Source organism: Cyprinus carpio, chromosome B1 (assembly GCF_018340385.1).
Source record: "Cyprinus carpio isolate SPL01 chromosome B1, ASM1834038v1, whole genome shotgun sequence".
Taxonomy (NCBI): domain Eukaryota; kingdom Metazoa; phylum Chordata; class Actinopteri; order Cypriniformes; family Cyprinidae; genus Cyprinus; species Cyprinus carpio.
In genome coordinates, this window is record NC_056597.1 from 32,579,679 (window position 1) to 32,585,289 (window position 5,611).

Consider the following 5,611-nt stretch of genomic DNA (forward strand, 5'->3'; position numbering starts at 1 on the left):
ACCCAAACTCGAGGAAATAATTGGGACACAGGACACAGGTGAACCAGTAGGAGTGAGAGGGATGTCTGTGTCACCTTGAGTGGCAAAGTCACAGTCAATATTGGTCTCTTGTCCAGCACTCTCAGAAACTGGCTCAGGCACTTCTTGCAAATGCCTCCTGTTCCTGCGGGCAACAGTCCCTTGGTCGGTGTGGATTAGATAGGACCTGGGCTCTTGAGCTTTCTAGATAACTTTTGCTGGGGTTTTCCAGCCCTTCTCCCCATCCAGTTTGACATTAACCCTCTGGCCAGGCTGCAGTGTAGGCAGAGGTTGGGTTGAGTGACGCTTGTTGTAGAAGAAACGGTAGGCAGCTTTGGATTGTTCGTCCTTAAATCTTACTGCTTGATGGTCAACTGCAGTCGGGCTCAGCTGCTGTGGCAACACAGGAACTGTGGTTCTGATTTCTTGTCTGATCATCAGATGAGCTGGGCTCTGGCCTGTTGCGGTGTTAGTTGTGGCTCTGTAACTCAACAAGGCTAGTTGTGGATCCGGTTGTCGAAGGATTCTCTTTGCAATGGCTACACTCCTCTCAGCAGCTCCCTTCGCTTGAGGGTAGTGAGGGCTTGACGTTGTGTGCTCAAAGTTGTACTCCTCACTGAACAGGTGAAACTCTGCTGACGCGAACTGAGGGCCATTATCTGTAACTAGCTCAAACGGGATCCCCCACCTGGCGAACATGCACTTGAAGCGAGTGATGACTTGGTTGCTGCTTGTAGAAGGTAGGTGAGAAATCTCAATGTAGCGTGAGTAATAGTCTGTTGCTACTAAATACTGTTTACCTTCAAGCTCAAATAAATCAGTGGCTATCTTCTGCCAAGCTCATATTGGCATTGGTGTGGTGATCAGTGGCTCTTTTCTTTGATTTGGTTTATTCTTGATGCAAAACTCACATGCTTTTACCAGCTCAGTAATGTCTCTCCCGACACCTGGCCACCACACTGAAATGTTAGCCCTATTCCGGCACTTCGTTAGTCCCTGATGACCCGCATGTATTTGTGACAGCACAGTCTTTTGCATTGAAAGAAGAACAACAATGCGGTCATCATGCAGCAAGAGTCCATTGACTTCAGACAGGTGAGGTCTAGCGGCGTGATACTTGAGCAGGTTGTGTGACAGGCGGGACAAATCTGAGGGCCAGCCATCACTTGTGTAACGAATCACCGTTTGAAGAATGTTGTCGTTGCTTGTAGCTTTTTTCATTTCAGTAAGTCTGTCGTTGGTGATCGGTCTAGTTTCAATCACTGCCTGAACATAAGCTTTGACAACATGCTCTGTCTCTGACACAGTACAGCCCTGCAGGGGGTTGCGAGACAGGGTGTCAGCAACAACGAGCTGTTTTCCTGGTACATGAACAGCTTCAGCGTTAAACTTCATTAGATGCATCAATAACCTCTGGCACCTAACAGGTGCTTTATCCAGGTCGTAGCTGTTGAAAAGTGGAACCAGAGGTTTGTGGTCAGTTTCAAGCACGAACCTGTCCATACCTTGTAAATACCTCCCAAAGCGCTCGCATGCCCACACACTGGCAAGGCATTCCTTTTCTATCTGGGAGTACCTACGCTCATGGCGACTGGTCGGAGTCCGTCACTGTGTTCTTGGTAGAATGCGCCCCCTAGGCCATAACTACTTGCATCTGCCCTTACCACTGTTGGCTTTGTTGTGTCATAATATGCCAGTACGGGTGCTGAGGTTAGCATGCCTTTTACCTTTTTGAAGGCTTCCTCCTGTGCTTCTCCCCATGTCCACACGGTGTCGCTCTTCAATAGGCTATTTATAGGGTGCATGACAGTAGAGAGCTCAGGAAGGAATTTTCCCAAGTAGTTTATCATTCCAAGACTTTGACGCAGTTCTGTTATGTTCGTTGGGCTGGGAAGTTCTGCAATGGCTCTGACTTTCTCAGTGTCCGGTTTAATATAATTTTTCCCAATGATGTGTCCAAAATAGTGAATCTCAGGTTTCCTGAATTGACATTTGTCCTTATTTAATTTCAGTCCTGAGCCTTTAATTGTTTTCAATACAGCTTGTAGGTTGCGGTCATGGTCTTCCTGGTCTTTGCCAAAGACCTCCCTTTTGGCATTACATCTGCACCGGAAATATTTCAGCAGAAAATGAGCTCACTTCTGAGAGATCACACCGGTACAGAAGTTGTCATGGATGACATTCTCATCCATGACAACTTCTGTACCGGTGTGATCTCTCAGAAGTGAGCTCATTTTCTGCTGAAATATTTCCGGTGAAGATGTAATGCCAAAAGGGAGGCGACAGAAACAGAAGCGGCCCACTGGAGTTATAAAGGTTGTAAGTTTCCTGCTGCTCTCATCGAGTGGGATCTGCCAAAACCCACTTGATGCGTCCACTGTGGAGAATACTGTTGCTCCTGACAATTTTGGTGCAATATCCTCTAACGTGGGCAGGATAAACCTTTCTCTTTTAACAGCTTTATTCAGTTTGGTAAGATCCACACAGATCTGAGGTTTCTTATTCTTTTTAATCACTGGCACCATAGGAGCACACCAGTCTGTGGCTTCCTTTACTTCTTCTATGATGCCAAGAGACTGCATTCGCTTCAGTTCCTCCTCCACTTGAGGTAGGATTGGAAATGGGATGCGCCGTGGGGTTACAATGCTGTATGGCTCGGTGTCCGGCCTAAGCTCTATTTTGACTGGCTCACAGTTTAACAGTCCAATGTTCCCGAATACATCAAAGTAAGTTTGTTGTGAAGGGGCCTGACATAACATAAATCCAAAATGGGAAAGTCTCTCCATGTTTTTCACAATGTGTCATAAACTTGCCTTTACACACGAGCTTTCCACCTGGGCACTACCCTCATAATTGCATTCACATTCTTAGTTTTGCACAGTGCTTCAAAATGTCCTGTTTTATTGCATTTGCGGCAGCGTTTACCTGTAGCTGGACATGCACCGTAATCATGCTTACTCCCACATCTTGTGCACATTTTTCTTGTTTGATGTGTCACTTTCTTGTATTGTTCATCTTTGTTTTTAGCATAGCTTTTATCGTACTGCCTAGGGTGCTTATACTTGCGTGCATTAATGGCACCCCCATCAACATTTGTTGCTCTGGCGCTGGCGTTTTGTGCTTTAATAAGCTCTGACTGTCGCGTGATACTGATTGCCTTCTCCAATGTCAAGTCCGGGTCGAGTTGTAACTTTTGGGACACTTCTCCATCTGCAATGCCGATTACAATGCGATCCCTAATCTGTTCATCTTTAGTTGCTCCAAAATCGCAGTGCTCTGCAAGCTTATAAAGCTCTCTGACAAACGCTTCCACGCTCTCCCCATGGAGCTGTGAGCGTCTATGGAAACAGGCACGTTCATGTATCGTATTTCGCTTTGGCACAAAATGTTCATCAAACTTTTTCAAAACCTCTTCATAATAGTGCTGGCACATCATCTGGAAATGTAAATGTGCTACAGATAGGTTCCGACTCTTTCCCCATTGCATATAACAGCGTATTTACTTGTATATCATCTTCTTCTTATCGTTGTAATTCAGTGATGTCATCATCCAGCTCAGTTCAGTTTAAATAGTATCTGTGCAATCATTTGCAATCAAGTCAACGATATCTGTAGAGGTCCTTTCTAGGTGCTGATCCACCATCTGGGCTGGATACGTACTGGATCCGGGTGACTGCAGTGACCCTCTGACTCGGATACAGACTGGATCTGGTGGCTACGGTGACCTCAGAACAAGAGAGAAAGAGAGACTAATATTAGCGTAGATGCCATTCTTCTAATGATGTAGCAAGTACATCGGGTGTTATGGGAAGTGTTCCCGGTTCAGGTTTAACTAATTAATGCAACCTAAAAATCCTTTAACGGATTTGGATATTAGAAGCGTATTAGTGTGTTATGTGTAAACCAGATTAAAGAGATAGGTCTTTAATCTAGATTTAAACTGAAAGAGTGTGTCTGCCTCCCGAACAATATTAGGTAGGTTATTCCAGAGTTTAGGCGCTAAATAGGAGAAGGATCTGCCGCCTGCAGTTGACTTTGATATTCTAGGTATTATCAAATTGCCTGAGTTTTGAGAACCCAGCGGACGTGGAGGACTATAATGTGACAAGAGCTCGTTCAAATACTGAGGTGCTAAACCATAAATTGATTTATAAGTAATAAGCAAGATTTTAAAATCTATACAATGTTTGATAGGGAGCCAGTGCAGTGTTGACAGAACCGGGCTAATATGAGCATACTTCCTGGTTCTAGTAAGAACTCTAGCTGCTGCATTTTGGACTAACTGGAGTTTGTTTACTAAGCGTGCAGAACAACCACCCAATAGGGCATTACAATAGTCTAACCTTGAGGTCATAAACGCATGGATTAACATTTCTGCATTTGACATTGAGAGCATAGGCCGTAAGTAGATATATTTTTGAGATGGAAAAATGCAGTTTTACAAATGCTAGAAACGTGGCTTTCTAAGGAAAGATTGCTATCAAATAGCACACCTAGGTTCCTAACTAATGACGAAGAATTGACACAGCAACCATCAAGTCTTAGATGGTGTTCTAGGTTATTACATTCACAGCTTTTATAACAAATAACTCACACCTCTGTTTTTTCAGATTTTAGCAATAAGAAATTACTCGTCATCCAGTTTTTTATATCGACTATGCATTCCGTTAGTTTTTCAAATTGGTATGTTTCACCGGGCCACGATAAAATATAGAGCTGAGTATCATCAGCATAACCGTGAAAGCTAACACCATGTTTCCTGAGGTTATTTCCAAAGGGTAACATGTAAAGTGTGAAGAGTAATGGCCTTAGTACTGAGCCTTGAGGTACTCCATACTGCACTTGTGATACCTCTTCATTCACTGCTACGAATTGATGGCGGTCATATAAGTACGATTTAAACCATGTTAATGCACTTCCATTAATGCCAACAAAGTGTTCTAGTCTATGCAAAAAAATATTGTGGACAAACGCAGCACTAAGGTCCAATAGCACTAATAGAGAGATACATCCACGATCAGATGATAAGAGCAGGTCATTTGTAACTCTAAGGAGAGCAGTCTCAGTAATATGATACGGTCTAAATCCTGACTGGAAATCCTCACAGATACAATTTTTCTCTAAGAAAGAATGTAATTGTGAGGATACTACCTTTTCTAGTATCTTGGACAGAAAAGGGAGATTCGAGATCAGTCTGTAATTAACTAGTTCTTTGGGGTCAAGTTGTGGTTTTTTGATGAGAGGCTTAATAACAGCCAGTTTGAAGGTTTTGGGGACATATCCTAATGACACTGAGGAATTAATAATAGTCAGAAGAGGATTTATGACTTCTGGTAGCACCTCTTTTAGGAGCTTAGATGGAATAGGGTCTAACATACATGTTGTTGGTTTAGATGATTTAACAAGTTTATACAATTCTTCCTCTCCTATAGTAGAGAATGAGTGGAACTGTTCCTCAGGCAATCTATAGTGCACTGTCTGATGTGATACTGTAGCTGACGGCTGCATGGTTACAATTTTATCTCTAATAGTATCGACTTTAGAAGTAAAGTCGTTCATAAAGTCATTACTGCTGTGATGTTGGGAAATGTAA